Source organism: Cyprinus carpio, chromosome A23 (assembly GCF_018340385.1).
Source record: "Cyprinus carpio isolate SPL01 chromosome A23, ASM1834038v1, whole genome shotgun sequence".
Lineage (NCBI taxonomy): Eukaryota > Metazoa > Chordata > Actinopteri > Cypriniformes > Cyprinidae > Cyprinus > Cyprinus carpio.
The window spans coordinates 10,810,907-10,829,672 of NC_056594.1; the positions used below are offsets into that span (position 1 = coordinate 10,810,907).

At 33.8% G+C, this 18,766-nt stretch overlaps 1 protein-coding gene across 1 annotated transcript in view; it reads right to left on the reverse strand.

The window, feature by feature from the left end:
• The window catches only part of LOC109090476 (multiple epidermal growth factor-like domains protein 6), a 54,365-nt gene that overhangs the window by 26,571 nt on the left and 9,028 nt on the right, over positions 1–18,766 (reverse strand). The window lies entirely within an intron of this gene.

Sequence of the window (18,766 nt, forward strand, 5' to 3'; positions counted from 1 at the left end):
AAATTCCTTAATTAATTTATCCACTCCAAAGCATATGCAAACCCGTTTGTTTTGCTGTGTCAGATGCTGTTCTGTTTCTTTTTAACTGAAGTCTCTCTAACCTGCAAAATCAATAGCTGGCAGCTCTACAACATTTCTATAGATATAGAAATAATTAATAGAAGCAATTAATTTTATTCTAATCTTTCTACATTTTCTCCTTTCTTTTTCTTAAAAAAGTAGTGTATGTTTAATATCTCACAGTATATTTTTTCTCATCACATTTTCATCAACAGTATGTTTTAAGTAAAATTGTTTAATTATTGTCATAATGTACATTTTCATCCTTTTTATTGCTTTGGAAATCAGAAAACCCTTAATTTTTGTCAGTAATTTGTTGATGATATTAAAGATAGTTCATCCCAAAATAAAAATGTATGTATGACCACACACACACACACACACATTATGGGGGCATTCCATAGACATAACCCTAGTGCTGAGACATTATATATATATATATATATATATATATATATATATATATATATATATATATATATATATATATATATATATATATATATATATATATAAAAATATATAATATTTTTGATGGTTGACATGAGTGTGCGTAAATGCTGACAATTTCATATTTGGGCAAACTATCCCTTTAAAACTGCTTGTAGGCAACTCAAAAAGCTATTGGACTAAGTGCACTTATGAAAATGTGGAAATGTGCAATCTGCACATAATGAAGATCTCAGCATGAATAAGCTCTTTGTGTCCTGTCAGACTCAGGCCATGCGTCTTGCAATCACCCTGACCTTTAAAGTAAGGGTGCCTATGCTTAATTTAATTAGAGTAACAGAGCTTTTCCCAAAGCAGAACAATCAGTAAGGATCAATGTTGAAAATCTGAAACATGGGATTAATTTTTTGTAACTATTTATGGTGCATTTAAAGGTCAAAACACTGCCATAAAATATGGCAGCAGTATAACAGTTAAGTGAGTTTGAACAGATCTGACATTTTGAAAGGAAAAGTGATTAGTTTGACTCAATACAGTCTACCTTCATTACTCCCATTTCATACTCAATTTCCATTCATGACCCAGTGGATCCTAATGGGTGTATAAGGAAGAGATGCAGAAGGGTCTAGTGAAGTTTCCAGTGATGATCTAAGAGAGATCAGAGATCTTGAGCAGGCCAGTGAAAGCCCTGCTGGTGAGAGACTGTAATGCCAGCAGACAGTGAGTAAAGTTATGAGCTCTGTGCTGTGAGCTGCAACTTATGCACCAAAAGGGCCTTGGAGTGTTAAAGTGATATTATATGGATCTGTAACATTAGTATTAACTTACAAACATACACATGAAACTGATTCAGGGAGTAGATGTTAATTTGCTATTTGTTTTAGTATATACTTTGGCATTAATCTAAATGAAAATTAAGGGTGAATATAATTTAATATTAGTTATAGAATTAATTAATAATCATGAAATTAATTGTTTATGCATATAATATTACACAATATAAAAATGATTACAATTAAAATGCATTTATTATACACTGAAAAACCAAGACCATTAGGGTTTGAGTGTAAATAATGACATAATTTTCATTTTTTATTTTAATTCATATACTCCCTTGTCCTATAGTTTCATATATCTTTCCAAGAGATACAGTGAAAGAGCCATGAGAAAATTTTCTCTAGTACTTGTTTTAATCCTCTTTATCTATAAATCAATTGGCTAATGAACATTTTGGAAAAACTTTTTCAACCTCCTTAGAGCATATGCAGAAATGGCTAATATTCCATAAGCAAGAATTATTTCCAGGACAAATGATACCAATACATTAAAATATATTTACTCTAAAGCCAGAGAGAATTTTAGCTGTTGGATGCATGGTAAAAAAATATATATATATAAAAAAAAATAATCAATTAAAATTAGAATATTCCAAGCAAAGGCGAATTCAAAGTATGCATTTTTGCAAACTATAATGAGGTGTCCCCTAACTGCTTATAGTTTGGAGATACATTTAAACAAATCAGACTCATTTATACATAGTCCAGTTTGAACTCCACAAGTATTCCTATACTGTTATAAAATACTCTCCTGTAAAGAATTAATGTGTGAAGGTGGTTTAAGTTCATTTAAGCATGTACCGTTTATCTTCAGATCATTATATGTGTATAAAAACTTGGTTAGCTTTTATAATTCATGCCTTAAATGATCATTTCAAGCAACCATATCACTAGCCAGGGAGATAGAAGTGATGGTCCACTTAACTGCAGTGGTTTTACTGATTAAGACTGAACCTTAAAACTTTAAACCAGGCATTTAGAGAAAGAAAATAGAGAAAGGTGTGTTATATTGTAGCTAAATATGTTAGCCCGCAGAAAAAGTATCTTAGATTGCAGATTTATAATAATTATAATAGTAAATCAATATTGTAAAGTTGTGTCTTGTTGCTAGGTGGATTGTTTTCTTCTTTGTAATGGACTGTTGTTTTTAGCAAAAGCTAATCTATAAATTTAAATCTCAAATCAGTATTTTATGTCCACGTATTTATTTATTTGGTTTGAAGCCATGAAATAAGTGGGATAATATCCAGTCAGCTGCTCATTATCCCAAAATAAACCCCTTCAGGGTGAGCAGACCGGCTGGCTGTATATTATCTCTTAGTTATTTAAACCACAAGGAAAAATAACAACAAATCTGGTTTAGATTTGGATGACAGTTATAGGCTGATTTTCAATATTTCAATATGTAGTTTATTTTTAATAACTGTTACTAATGAAGGATAATTTCGTTTTTTTTTTTTTTTTTTTTTTCCAGACAAACAACACTGCAAATGGAATGTAATAGCATGCAGCCAAGAACTAGATGAAATCCATATTTGATTTAGAATAAACAAGTAATTATCTGACACAAGGGACACATGCTTGATATAATATAAACAGAGGACAAAACAGCACCATGAATATAAATATAAATAATTATTAAGGATGTGCACTGAAGAAAAAAACGGTGATGAAACAATTTTCACTCAGAAATTTACGTCTATTTCACAAATAATTATAAAGTAACACATTGAATTAAACATGAAAATCTGAAGTATAAAAACTGAAATAATTTTTATATTGTAAAACATATTACAATAAACATAAAAAAATTATACAGTGTACTTTTTTAAAGTTAAAATACTTTCTCCTGTCTGTGCTTATATTTAAATTTGTCAGCAAAAACATTTCACAACCGTTAGCATCTTTGCTCACAGATAGTCTGATCGAGCGTGATGCATGATGGGTGTTGAAGTTTGTTTGTTTTTTACCACAGCCCTTTTTCTCTGTTCTTTCTAGTCATGCAGCACCAAATTTAAAACAACAATCACTTTTCTACTGCATAGACAGCCAAATTGTATTAAATTCCCATCAGCGGTGAACTACCTCTTTAATATAACTCTGTTCAACTCTATCTTCATTTAAGTTTACTTTTTACTGAACTCCTCAAGTCTGTGTTAAACCTGATGATCATGTTCTCCAGAATGATTTAAGATCCAAATCTTGAGCTTCAATGGAAACAAGAACATCTGACCGAATGTACAGTCGCTGACATGATCAATGCCACAAATTTGCTTAGTGACCCAGAAAAAGTGCAAAACCTGACATTTTTTTTTTCAGTTCATGTCAAACCTTATGTTTATTTCCAGGATAAAATCTCAGAACTTCAATGTGGTCTCAGACTTCTGGATCCCACTGCGCACAGGGTAATACGGAAACCCACATTTCAACCAAAATAACAAATGTTATGTTGTTTGGCCCTCAAAGTTCTGTAGTTATGTGAGGTGCAGCAGGAATACTGCAATTGAATCAGAAGGTAAAATCAACGACATATGTGAGCTTGAACTCCTCAGGTCTACAGGTTAGAAAAACAACTGCTTCTTATCATGATAACCTCTGAAACATTGAGTTCAGATCACCAAACTTTGCTTTGAAGTTTAGCAAAGATCTGGCTTGATATCACAGATGTGAGCCACGCTTTAATCTTGCATTACTACCTATATTACAAATATCACAGCCTTTTGTGAAGACTATCCCATTCAGTTTTCCATGGTAAGTGCAGCTTAAAAATGTGTAGTTCTGTGATGCCAGAATCTAAGTCCACATTCCACAATTAAAGAGAAAAACACTCAAACCAACAAATAGCAAATCAGGACACAAAATTTTATTCCAATATTCATAAATAAAGAGGATCAGAGGAATTTTTAGGCATGAAAAATAATGGACATCTCTGACTGCAGACTGATTATGCCAAGCAGCCTCCCCTTTATCCAAAACACTTTTCTCTTTAATCTTGCATTCCGTGTAAGAGAGCATTACCCTGGAGCACGTTCTTTTAAGACCAGCTCTCCGTCATTAAGGAAAGGAAAGGAAAGAGACCACTAATTCTGCAAGAATTTGCAAAACACACTCCAGTAGGAAAGTTTTGGGGTCAGTAAGTGTGTGTGTTTTTTTTTTTTTTAAATAAATTAATACTTTTAATAAGGGTGCATTAAAAAGACATTCGTAATGTTACAAACTATTTCTATTTCAAATAAATGCTGTTCTTTTGAACTTTCTATGTAAAGAAAGAATCAGAGAATCATGGAAAAAAATATTACAGGTTTCGACCAAAAAATTTACCAGCAATACCAGCAATACTGAGCAGCAAATCAGCATATTAGAATGATTTCTGAAGGATCGTGTGACACTGAAGACTGGAGTAATGATGCTGAAAATTCCAGAAGTAAATGTATCTCTAAATATTAAATTAAAAACAGTTATTTAAAATGATATTTCAAAATATTACTAATTTTACTGTTGTAAACGAACGCAACCTTGGTTATTCTTTAATTTCTTTAAATGTTTTGCCCACAGTTAACAGAAATCAACCTGCCTCGATAAAAATGCTGAATTCTACCAAAAATAATGCTCATATAACATATTAGAACCTTGTGTTTTGCACTATATGTATTTTATATATAAGTGATTTTAACAAAGCTACCAATTTATCTTTAAAATAATTAATATTGTCTGTTCAGAACAACACTGTAGCACTTTGCCCAAGACAAATTTCCCTTCTGGGACAAATAAAGTTTATCCTTATCCTTATCCTTATATGACACTGTGAGAAAAGTTGGAGTGTTGGACTGCTCACTGATTGTAAAAAAACAATTTGTTGAGTCAACTTAAAAAACTTTGTTACCCTGCTTCCTTAAAAACTTTTTGTTATCCTAATTTTGAGGGCCAATAAACTTACATTTTCTTGTTGACTGAAGCATTTATGAAGAAAATAAATAAATAATGTCTACAAAAAAAAAAAGAGTTGAAATGGCAAAGTCTCAAAATTATTTTTTATATTGTAGGTGGTGCAGAAGATGTAACCCTAAGAGTCTTATGAGACTCACTAATCCCAAAGACTATAGAAATCATTTGTTATACTGTATGCAAAACCGACCTTATTTTTACCAAATGAATAACAGGCATGGTAAAAAACACGATTTTCCTTCTTATCACTGTAATGAATTCTAGGATGACAAATGCTGGAAGCTAAAGACAGTTAACTCTGTTAAAGCAAACTCAAGGTGTTCCATTGATTGGTTATTCTCCCTTACACTGCCAAACCCTCAATTTAGAACAAATCCATAAATCCAACTCAAGAAATTACTATTCAACACAGCTTAAGTCTGTCACTGAAGTGCAAGTGAAATATTACTTGGAAAGACTAAGTTTTTTTTTTTTAATTAGTTGCAGGTTCCTAAAACTGAAAACAAAACATTAGCCTTTCTAATAATATTTGGCAAACACCAATGTATCAGCTTATTATTTGTTTTGTTACACATCTGACATCTGTTCAGTGAAGGCATTATCGTCTCCAGTCCTTCACAGTGAATTATGAGTGCTGAAAGAAGCTCCTTTAGTCACAGCCAAGATGTTACCAAATCATACAGCATGACTGAGTTTCATGCGTTCCACCAAATTCCATCTCTCAGAAGTAAAGACAAAATCAAAACCACAAAATAAAATACCAAAAACCTGAAAATCTAATGCTAAGTAACAGTAAAGGTTATTCCCTTCACCAGGCGGAATCAGTTCTCTGAATCAACTGAATCGTTTCACTGTGAATCCAGTAACACTCACCTGCCCCCAGGTGTCCTGTGTTGTATCCCTGATATCCACCGAAGCAGGTGTAGCAGTTCCTGTGATAGTAGCGGTAACGTGTATTCCCAGCACCCAAACATGGGACCAGCTGAGTCCAGAAACTAAATATGAGCACTATCCTCAGCCAATCGGACAGCATTGTCCAAGCAGAACGTGTTATAGACCTCACTCAAACAGAAAGAAATAAGATCATGCAAACAAAACAGGATAAACACACTCTCAGCATGTCCATTATGCAACAGGAGAGAACAACTGCTGCTGTGGGCTTGACTAGCTATTTAAATAAGCTGTGTGTCCTGGCATCAGAATCAAGTAATTTCATTCTCTCTCCCTCTCTCTCTCTGTCGGCATTGACAGATATGGAGTTTCTAGTGGCTCTGACTCTCCTATTATGTATCCATCGCTTGTGTCCAGGGCAGGCCTCCACAGTCCCACCCTCCTTTCTGTCTCTGCTCCTCCTCCATCCTCTCTTAGATATTGATGCTTAAAAGTTTACCAAATGTTGTATGAAATGTTCACTCAGAAGAAAGCAGTGAACAGTGGAAGTTTTCAAAAGTGTGCTGATAATCTGGTCACTTTTGCTTTTACTACATTGAGTTTTTCTTTTAATTATGGCTGTAATAAAATTAATTATGGCAACTGGGAATAGTGTTGGGTGTATTGCATTACTAAATAATTGTTAATGTACTTTATCTGCAGTTTCCTACATTATCAGTTGCTAATGTCATGTTGCTCAAAATGTATTATATAGTTTTCTGTGCAATAGTCTTACCCCTCAAAACATCTAGTCTTTAGTTCATCGTATAAGTCATTAAATGCAAAATGGTTCACCTAGTTGTCATAAACTGCCAAGCACCTTTTTTTTCACATTATTATTAGACTTTTTGTAAATTTGGCATGAATTGTGCAAGTGAATCTTGACTAATGAAGAGAATGTAGATCAACCAATGATAAACCATTTCTCTGAAATAGCTCAAAGGTCCATCTCATGAATCTTCAGTTGGAAAGCATATACATTGGTGACAAGGACAAGGAAATATGTAGTTAAAAATAAGAGGGAATGCATGCAACAAACATTGTATCAGTTTTTCTAGAGAATATGAAGGTTTAGGGGGGTTTAAAAGGTGCAGCTAGACATGAGTTTTGAGAGTCAGATTAAAGGAATGTCACTGCACGTCTTATTCTCTGTTGCCAATGCCTTTGTGTCAGTGAACCTGTCTAAACTGCTGCCAGGTGTGGGTAAAGACTCATCCTAAACCATTTGATTAAACTGCATTAATAAGGACACACTGAGGCTTCCCTAAATTACAGAATAAAATTCACAGATGCACACAATACAACAGTAAAAAATAACATTACTTATTCTGCTGCTATTTATTCAGAGAAAAACTTTCATGTGTCACAACAAACAGTGATTTCCAACAAATGATATGCATTAAACCTACTTACAGTTTTTCTCAGTCACTTTGTATGGTACATTTCTCGAATCATCCTTGACATTTGCAAAACAGTAAGTGCATTTCTCAAAACAACTCGTACAAATAGCAAAACACAATGGATTACCTGCAAAAGCCAGTCTCTTGCTCAAAATCCTTAGTTCATCTCTCAAAAATAAAATATCTGTGTCAATGAACATGTCAGTGCCATCAGAATGACAAGTCCTTGTGTCATTGTGTATGGATAAGACAGTCAAATTGCTTAGTCATGTTGTCAATATAACAGTGTACTCTGGAGGGACGTTCTGATATAAACTATGGCAACATTTAGGATGACAGTTACTGTGTTGAACAGTATGCCATATGCTTATGTATGCCATACTATATATCCATTCCAAAAGTACAAATTTACACATTACTGTATGTGGGATATTGATTGAAAGAGATGGATAGAATTCCTAGTTATACTTTTACTAGTGGTCTGAAAAAAAAAACAAAAAAAACAAAGCAAACAAAAAAAAAACCCTTTACAATGTCATTGTGATATAGAAAAGAAAAAAGTAATATGGGCATAAAGATGAAAATAAAAAATAAGTCCACTGTCAGAATTTGTAACTCTTGTGTTGTCCTCTGTCTGTACTGTATATGCTTTTCAACTAAAGATTCATGAGATGAATCTTTGAGCTATTTCAGAGAAATGGTTTATTATTGGTTGATCTACATTCTCTTCATTAGTCAAGATTCACTTGCACAATTCATGCCAAATTCTTGGCAGTTTATGATAACTAGATGAACAATTTTGCATTTAATGACTTATACAATGAACTAAAGACTAGATGTTTTGAGGGGTAAGACTACTGGACAGAAAACTATATAATACATTTTGAGCAACATGACATTAGCAACTGATAATGTAGAAAACCTCAGATATATGTGCATAATCAATTGCATGAATGTACAAAAGCAATCACAACTTGTTCAGAAGAATAAGAAACTGGTTTTATGATGTGTACAAATGACTAGATGATGTGGAGGTTGTACAAGTTGTTTTGAGAATTTCATTTCTGATTTGAGAAATGCATCAAAGTGACTGAGAAAAACTGTAAGTAGGATCCAGTGGGTTTTGACTTAAAGTAGCTGAAATATAAAACTAGGGCTGTCAATTAGAATTAAAAATCACTTTATTTTGCGGATGACTTTTGCGGCAGAATATATGTGCTGCTTTACACCCACAGTATATTTCTAAATGATTTCCAGTGTAATATGAGTTAAAAGTGACACATTTCTGATTTGGTGTCAGAAGCTTTACTGATGAGGCTGTTGGGGTAAATAAGACAATTAAAAAAGAAAAAAGAAAAAGAAAAATTGCCCACAAATAAAACTAATATAACACATGGGACATTGCTATTGAATTTGCGTATAATTCCAGCAAGACCAGGAAAACATTTGAAAAATCCATTATTCAATGATTTTATGGTGATTGTAAACAATCGGCTTGCTTCAGTCTTGCATATGACCGACAAATGAAAAGCACCTGCTCGTTTTTTTATTTGGTTTTGCTGGAACCAAAATCATTGATCCTAAAAAAATACATCAAACTAAACTGAGCATAAACTCAGTCCCATTAAATTACAGTCAGCTTCACAAGGATAGAGATTCCTTTGTGGAGACTGACAGTACAAAAACAATCACTTCTACACAGATCTGATCTCAGTGTTCACATGTGTCTTGAGAGAGTACAAGACAAACATGGTCCAGTATAAACTCACAGAGCAGATACAGCACACTGCCTGAAATCTGCAGAAGTAATTGAAGGGTCACAGCAGTTGCGATTGATTCTGGTTAAATATTCACCTGAAGAACAGAACTTTTCTTAATCGGTTTTAAAGGAGTGCCGCGTAACTCTATAGTGGGTTCAGAAATCCATTTTGCCACAATAAACTACAGTATGAGATATCAGTTTTCTTGCCATCTGCCTGGCACAGATGTCTGGACTGGGAAGAATTAAATAGGCAAATACACTTGGCGATATTCAACATGAAATTTTTAAACAGGATTTCCATTTAAAGGACATTGAATTTTTAATTATCTGTATTAAGTCATGAATTAAGTTAAATAGACCATACATATTGCAGCCCTGAAGCCCTTCCAATTATCCCTCCAGTGATTGACTATAAATTATGTGATGTCTCAGATGTTAAAGGTAAGTAGTTAAGGGAATTAAGAGAGAGCTGTTTTTACATAATCCATCATAGCTGCTGTATTTGGATTGAATGTCAAGCAGACTGCCAGTTTCAGCTCAGCTAAATATTTAGAGCGTTGCCATTTAGCTTTAGTGATGTGCCAGGTAACTTGTCAGTGATCCACAGAAAATACACAGCTATAGTTCTTACAGATACTGCAAGTCCTGCCCTATAGTTTAAAATCAAAGCCTCTTGCAAAATGGAGGCTTCAACAAGGAGGGTTTGTTAATTATTGTTTGATTTTAAACTAATTTTGATGAGAAACAAAACAAAACATCCATTTTCTCCAAACTGCTTGTCCTAGCGTCGCAAAGTAATTGGACAAAAAAAAAATAGTAAATGAATTCACACACACATACACACACACAAACATATTACGATAATTACTAATGAATATTATGAAAAAGTCTTTGCTCAGTATTTCCATCTGCCAAGGGATCTTTGGCCTGAAACAGGTGGAAATGGACACCAAAGGAAAATTTCAGACACTGGCTTTCATTGGCATCACTTTAGTCAGTAATTTGGTTAAATCCAGTGCTCACAATGCAAACCTGAGTGTTGAAAGTATCCCAGAATCTCTTCTGTCTTTTCCATGGATCTGTGACCTCTGGGGAGATTACAGAAGAAGAAATGTTCCTTACATTTATGATGGCGTCCTCTCGCCAGCGGGACTGATCTCACAGCAAACCTCACAAATGCAATAAAACCCATCTCAGGTTGCGGGATTTTCAGCTCATCTTTATGAGCTGCATTTAAGAAGTTCTTTGAGATCAACTTCTTAGGAGATGCCCTGCAGCCATTAGCTTGAGATGGAAAAATGTGGTTTGCTAAGTATATCGGTTGCTGAGTGATAAAGTGGCTTCTTGAAATGGACTGAAGCAGTTCTGAAACAGATAAACAGAGTCATGCTTCTCCATGTATCTAATATAGTTGTCTGTATAGTCCACTGCCAGTTGAGCTCACTAATATTTCCTTTGATTAATGAGCAGAAGAAAATACCTACAGTTTTAGCCAAAAGCTAATGCAAACTGCTATCTTGATTTATAATATCGTCCAAACCTCCCTCTTTATCTCAAAAGCAAGTCTTATTGATGGACTTACAGATGGCTCAAGGTTTATATTATTGTAAGCAGTGGCCGATGGTAGCTTTGGACTGATCCATCACCCTTGCAGATGTGAACGAACATCTGCAGTACTGTATACACATACAATAAACCATTCAGACAAATTAACTCTAGTCTCCGAAGAATGCATTCACTGTGGAATGTCTTTATGAAAACAGTTTTGATAACCTTTCTTTATCCAGCACACTTTGTGGGAAGAAAATAACTACTGTGGAGGAAAATGTGATCCACAATTCAAAACAATTTCTCTATGAAGTTTCATTCATTTCACTTAAATGAAGGGTGTGGATGCAAAACAATATATCATAATGCAATGATTCATGTGTCAGTCACATTCATTTTTTGTGAGACCTTTCAGCATATGAAGAACGAAATAGTTTATTTTTAAAACATTACACTGGCGCAAACCTGCCACGATATTTACATCGGTACACTGCCAAAAGAACCCACTCCCAAGATTTTTCCCAGATATGCTTGGGGAACTTTGCTGTGTGGTTACCACGGCATTGTTACGTTGTTGCTAGGATGTTCTGTGTGGATTCTAGTTTAATAGAGGCTACAGTCTTATACCGTCCTCGTTAGTGTGCCTGACTACCATTCCAGAGATGCCCATTTGTGGTTACTAGGGTGTTTGTTGTTGCTAGGGCTTTGTGGATAGTAACTTAGGTGTTGCTAGATGGTTGCTAAGGTGTTTTAGGCAGTTGCTAAGCCCACGCCCAAGTCTCTATGATATTCTGCAAACATTGTAAGTCAGGTAAATTAAAAAAGACATCCCTTCTCAATAAGCCACATGATTTGAAGTCTCATTAATATACATATGTTATGAAATGGTGTTGAAGGAGTAACTCACTAAAAGTTTGTCTGGAAGAAGAATGTGTATGCAAGAATTATGACAAACACCACTAACAGATTCAGTTTAAACGAAACAATTTACCCTGAAACCATGTTTTCAGTTACTGGCCTAAATAGAGGTTGCATGGCATGAAGGTCTGGACAAAGACAGATAAATTAATGAGTACTCCCAATGGCTACATGCCTTACCCAGTACTTAAAGAGGAAGTTTTCTTTGGCCCCTCAAGTGAAGTGTCAGCAGTCAACACATCTTTTGATCTCCTCGTAGTTCAATGAGTGTCATTACAAAGCCAAGTCTGTCCTATCTAATGAGAGACACTTCAGGTTTAGGACACTAGCCAGAGTCCACAGACCACACCTAAACACTTTAAAGCAGATCTTATGGAGCAGGGAGTGTCTGTCTGAACTCTTGCGTGCTTATTAGGAATTCTTGGGCGTATCTGACAGACACCTGATTGGTGTGACATTTCCATTCTTTTATAAATAAAAATGCAAATTAAACCAAATATGACATACAGTACATATGACAGGTCTTTCCATTCTCTCTGAGTATTTGGTTAGTGTTAGAGCAAACTCTCTCACACTGGTTCATGTGTATAAAATAGAGATCAAGAGGTGGAAAATGTAAAGTGGTTGTGGTGCTGTGGGAATGCAGCCTTTCCAATAAGCAAACCTGGAAAGCTGGTGCGGAAAAGATACTATGCCATTTCTTTTTTTCCCCCTAGTGCTTTTGAGAATGAAAGGCCATAAAATTTTACAGTATGAACAAAGTAAGCATTCTTACTCCAGAGAAAGCTGGACACAATTTAGTTGCAGGATCGGCCACAAAAAGACTTTCTGGTTTACTATATAAACACAAAAACAAAAACAATAAAAAAAAAAAAAAAAAAAAACTTTCAAACATTCCAAAAACACAAAAAGCCATTTCCTCTAATTTCACAATTTGGAAAATATGTTTGATTTATTTTATATAACTATGCATCTCTCTTTTTTATGTGCAGCTGCAATCTGACCAGAGGCATTGAACCATTCGAGACCAAAAAGGGGAATAATTCCATATGAAAAGCACTTAATCTGGACATAAGAATCAATGTCTAACTGGCAATTGTTATCACTAGCATGTGTATCTATTGCACATATTATGGTATTATATCATTTGAATTCACCACACTGAAATATTAAGGTTTCAATTCAAATTTAAAAAAGCTTTCTCAACTGGATGACTCTTCTAAAGTTCCTCAAAGAATTTTAAGCTCTCTAGAAAACCATCATCTAAAGCACAAGTGCTTTAAAAAAACCTTGATACAGATACTGAAGAACCTACAGTACAGTATAATGTAATATTAAATGGACAGTTCACCAAAAAAATAAAAATTAGCTCATCATTTACTTATCATTTACTCACTGTTCCAACCTGTTTAAATTACTTTCTTCTGTGGAAAAAAAAAGAAGATGTTTTAAAATATGTCAATGAGGGCTAAAACGGGTAACACATTACAAGTAACGCAAACTACTACTATCCACTTTCATGTTCCAAAGTAAGTTTTTAATCAATGTACCCAATTTACAAACCATATAGCCAGTGTTGGGGGTAACACATTACAAGTAACGCAAGATAAGTAATCAGATTACTTTTCCCAAGTAACTAGTAAAGTAATGCATTACTTTTTAATTTACAAGAAAATATTTGAGTTACTTTTTCAAATAAGTAACACCAGTTACTTTGTTTTCCCATTTATTGACTGACAGCTCTCCTGTCCGCGTGTTGAGAGAAATCGGGAGTACGTTCAGAGTCGTTGTGTGCGCTGTGTAAATATAATGCTTACTGTAGTTCTAGACTAAATGTGAACATGCATTTATTCATCTCACTTGCACAAAAACAGATTCAATATTCCTCAAAATGAATAAAAAACTTTTTTCATTGCTGAAGAGTGTTGAACTTTCTTCTCATGCATGCAATCCAGAATGGCAGCACAGCTAAAAGGTTTGTTTAAACTGTGCCTTCTACTGTACAGACGTGAATTTACATTTCCTTCAGCCTGACGCTTATTCATTTCACTTTTGATGTGAAAGGACTTTTACATTTGCCAAAAATAGAACTTTTTATATTAAAACAAACAAACAAGCAACCCAAGCTCAGATGAGAAAAAGTAACGCAAAAGTAACGATGCATTGCTTTCCATGAAAAGTAACTAAGTAATGCAATTAGTTACTTTTTAGGGAGTAACACAATATTACAATGCATTACCTTTAAATGTAACTTTCCGCTAAACTGCATATAGCTATGCACCAAAAAGCCATAACGAAGATTTTTCCTGACATTTTTAACAATTATTCTAATGGCATCTGTGCATTTGTATGACAAGCAATTTTGGTACAGTGTTGGGTTGCCATTTTATGTCCAAAATAAAATACTGAAAATACTGAAACCAATACTGAACCACTGGTAATAGATTTAAAAAAAGACTATTTTTTTGTTGATAGAAAACTTCTCAAGGGAAAACTCCTGGCTCAAGTTATTTTCCTGCTCTGACTTGACAAATCCCATTAAATTTGGGATTAAATGCTCAAGACTTGGGTGTGTTTTGAGGCTCAAACCCCATTCACAAGTGAGCCCAAGGGATCAAAGCCTTGCCAGTTTGTCTCTGCTGAACACTGATTCTGTTCCATCTTCAGAATAGATAACCATTCCAACAAAAACACAGTGCTAGTCACGTCCTGAGTTACCATGTTCTGATGCAAACCATTAGATAAAGCAGTGAACATGTCAAAACTGTCTAGACAGGTCTTCTGTCACCTATCCCAATACCGATTTATGCAGCAGAGACTTGAAAAAATTATTGCATCATATTTTATGCAATTGAGATTATAATATCCTGTTACGAAAATTTAATCTAGAATTTCCCTACTGGGTCATGTATTGTAAAATAGCCAACAAAAAAATATGCCTTATAGTGTTGTATCATGACATCTCACTTTAATCAAGCTTTCACTATGGAGGTTTGAGTTTGTGGGAAGGAACCAAGATGTACAGTTTCTGCTTGATTGCAGAGTAAAGATGTAAGCGAGCTCTCAAAATATGGCTATATATTTAGACCTTGTTTTGTTTGGGCTTATTGCCCTAATAATTCTCTCATCCAAGTTGTACATTTGAACTCCAAGAGCACTGCAGGGGAAAAAGAAATCAAGCAGTTTAGATCTAAATAAACAGAATGGATGTAAAGCCACATCCATCGCAGAGGAACTTGGAAGTCAGGCTGCAGAAGGACTAGAGGGTCATACATGTTCAGTAAGTCTTTGTTTTAAGAACATAATACAGTTCAGTATCTTTCCTGACAAGGAAGGCTGCAACAACTTCTAACCCAAATTCTCATGTGGGTGAAGGAGAGCACACATCGGGTAACTATGAACACATGGGAGGTTTTTGTCAGTCTACTGGGAAGGGAGAACAAAGGGCTCAGTATCATATCAACAACACTATGCAAACTGCAAAAATAAATCTTGTGGGTCCTGACACGCTGACCTAAGCAGGATGTTTGCTTCTTCATTTGGACTTAAATTCAGAGTCCGCCCTGATGTTCAATTACTGTCTGCACCTGCAACAGCACCAAGGGATGTTTTTTTACTTAATAATTCCACATTCATCAAATGGAGAGATTGCACCTGCTTCAAGAATAAACATTCAGCATTTTCTGGAATATATCTCATTTTATTTCCACGAAATCCCAGCATCAAAGCAGTAACACTTTTTTAACAAAAAAAATAAAAATAAAAAAATAAAACCTATTCAAATTAAATAAATGAATGAATAAATAAATAAATAAATAAATCATAAAATCATAATACAAAAATGAACAATGCAAGAAAACGTGCTATTTTTTATATTTTCTATTTTTATTCATTCTATTTTTATTATTTTGTATTACTTTATATTGTGATTTCTTTATTTTAATTAGGTTTTATTTTAATTACAGGTCACCTCAGATTTGTGCAATTAAAAACAATAAAGAATACACCTTCCATACTTGAACGGTTAAATTTTTTTAAATAAAAATGCTAGTTATGTTACAAGTACAATAGTAGTTTATTCTATAGAATATAAACTACATAGAAATATTCCATGTACATCTCTACATTTGGTCAGTCGAATTGAGTCATACATTCTATAAAGCGATTTCGTTACACTGAAAAATCTGTAATCATTTTCTTACTCTCATAATATTCGAAACACATATGGAATTTTATTTGAAACAAAAATTAACCTTCTGTAAAGTTTAGTAACAATTTCACTATACTTAAATTAAATGTTGCATTTTTAAATATTTAAAAACAATTTTAAATGTGTTTATTTTTAATATTTTTAGATATTTAATTTTAATTTTAGGAATCTGAACAAAAGTTACCTTTCATTTTTATTTCTTGCCTTAATATATGACTCTGTTATAATTGATTTGTAATGATATCTAATGAAGTTTCAGATTTTTTCTTATTTTTTATTTTTATGTATTATTTTTTTTTTTTTATTTCATAAACCATTAGCAGATATTATACACCAAACAGAGAGTGGAAATGTACATTTTGAGATATCTTATCACCAAAAATAGCACATATTGCCCCCACTAGAGGGCAACATTGACACATTTCTGGCAACATGAAGATGAATAAATACTGACAACATTTTTATTTTTGGGTAAACTATCCCTTTAAAAGCAGTGAAGAACTATTTAGCCATTACAAAAATAAATAAATAAAGGCAAAACTCATGACAGAAAAGAGCTTCAAAAGCATGTGGTATCATGTTCCCAAAAAACTAAATGGCCTAAGTGAGTAGAGAGCATGTCCCACAGTAAGAGGAGAAAGTAAAGGTCCCTGCGCTGGGTACGTGCCAACACAGGTGTGCTGAGAATAATAAAGGTAAATCTCTCTTGTGAGCTAATGGTACTGTCCAGAAGGAAACTAGACACCATATGGGGACATTTTAGCTTTGGTTAACCATGTATATGTAAATCTGCAAATGAATCAGAGGTGAAATCACGTACTGTATCCCTTCCAGTCCTAAACATTCTAGAGCTCTTTTCTGAATGCAGTGGGTACAACAGATCCTTGTGATTCTAGACAGATGAATGATGGAGTACAGATTATGAATTAGTGTGTGGGTGGGGGGGGGGCTTTCATTTAAAAAAAACGGGGAAAAAAACAAAGCTTTCATTTTTTTTTTTTTTTTTTTTTGCAATTCCCAGCCTTTTGGACCAAATAATTTCCATGACTTTTATTCAAATTTCAAGTTATTCAGAACAATTTGTGAATCAGTTCGACTGATTCATTGAACTGACTCGATTCAGCAAGTTTTACTCCATCCAAGAAAAATGTATTTTCCAGGCCTGGAAAACATAATTCTAAAATTACCTGCCATTATTTCAAGAAATACAGTGTCTCTTTTTCATGTACATATAAATAACAGCTAGTCAAAAGCCCCAGAATCGAATGTGACTTTCTTTCTTTCATTCGTATCAAATAAATATTGCATACAGAACACATCATACATAATATTATGAATGGATCGATAGATAAAAAGCCAAAAACCAAAATGGATGGATGAACAGATACACACACACACACACACACAAATGGATGGATAGGTGGATGGCTGGATGGACAAATAGACTTAATGAGATCTTAACCATGTAATGCAACACCAAACCCTGGTTTTGGCTTCACTAAACAGGCTAATGATAAAATATGGTTGTGGAAATGTAATAAAGATCTACGAGTAACCTGATACAGAATTACACAACAACAGCCTACTGAACAAACCTGAACATGCTTTACAAATAACAATGATAGATGGCATAGACTCTGACAGGAGAAAGACGATCCTTATACACTCTTGATTGCTTCTAAACCTTTGCCTTATTATTTGATATTAAGGTTTATATTTTGGGATCCCCAGAAGGGAAAACTGTGACTAAGTCTTGGTAATAACTGGCTGCAATTTACTGCTGATAATTATGTTTGTGTGATTTTATTATCGGAGATAAAAAAGGGACGTTTTCATTTCACTTCAGAGAGTCCTAACACTATGATCCCTCTCACATTAAGGGTAAGTTAATGAGAGTTTAAATTTGACACAAAGCTAAAGCTACTATTTAGGCTCATGAATGCTTTTCCTCTGCACGTCTCCAATCAGATTTCAGTTCATGGTAGGGATACATACTGTAGCTCATATACATTTCATCAGGTTCTAAAGGAAGCTGGATGTCTTCCAGATACAAATGCATGAGACTGAACATGCACGTCTTGACATCTTGATAGCAGGCGTCATATAGTCCAGGAATAAATATTATTGAAGTTAACATTTACTTTAGCATTAACCATACAATTAAATCTATACTGAACTTAAAGACACAGTTCAGAAATATTGAATAAGGTCACTGAATACAACTACTAAAACAACAACTAATAAAAACTAATACAACCAATAACCTAAACCATTCAAAAAATTATTCTTGTAGCAGTACAGTAGTAAGAATGAATATTTAAAAAAAAATCATTTTACGAAAGCAACAACCCACCCCAAAAAAAAATTCCAATAAAATAAAATCCAATAACATTTTAATAACATATTAAAACATTAATTAATAAATACTAAAAAAAAAATAATTTTAATAATTAACAATCCAAAAAAACCAAAACAAAACATTAACAATTACCTGTTTTCTAGTAGACATATTAATACTTTTAATTTGGGTTAAATACGCTGTAGATTCAGTAACTGTGTTGCAAGTATTCTGGTATTCACTAAAAATAACAATCACAAAATAGTAATCTCTAGCATATTTCACACCTAATATTCAGTAACTATTCTGCAATTCTTTGCGCGCTATTGCTAGATATTCACGGGCAAAAACTAAAAAGTATTGGCTCAT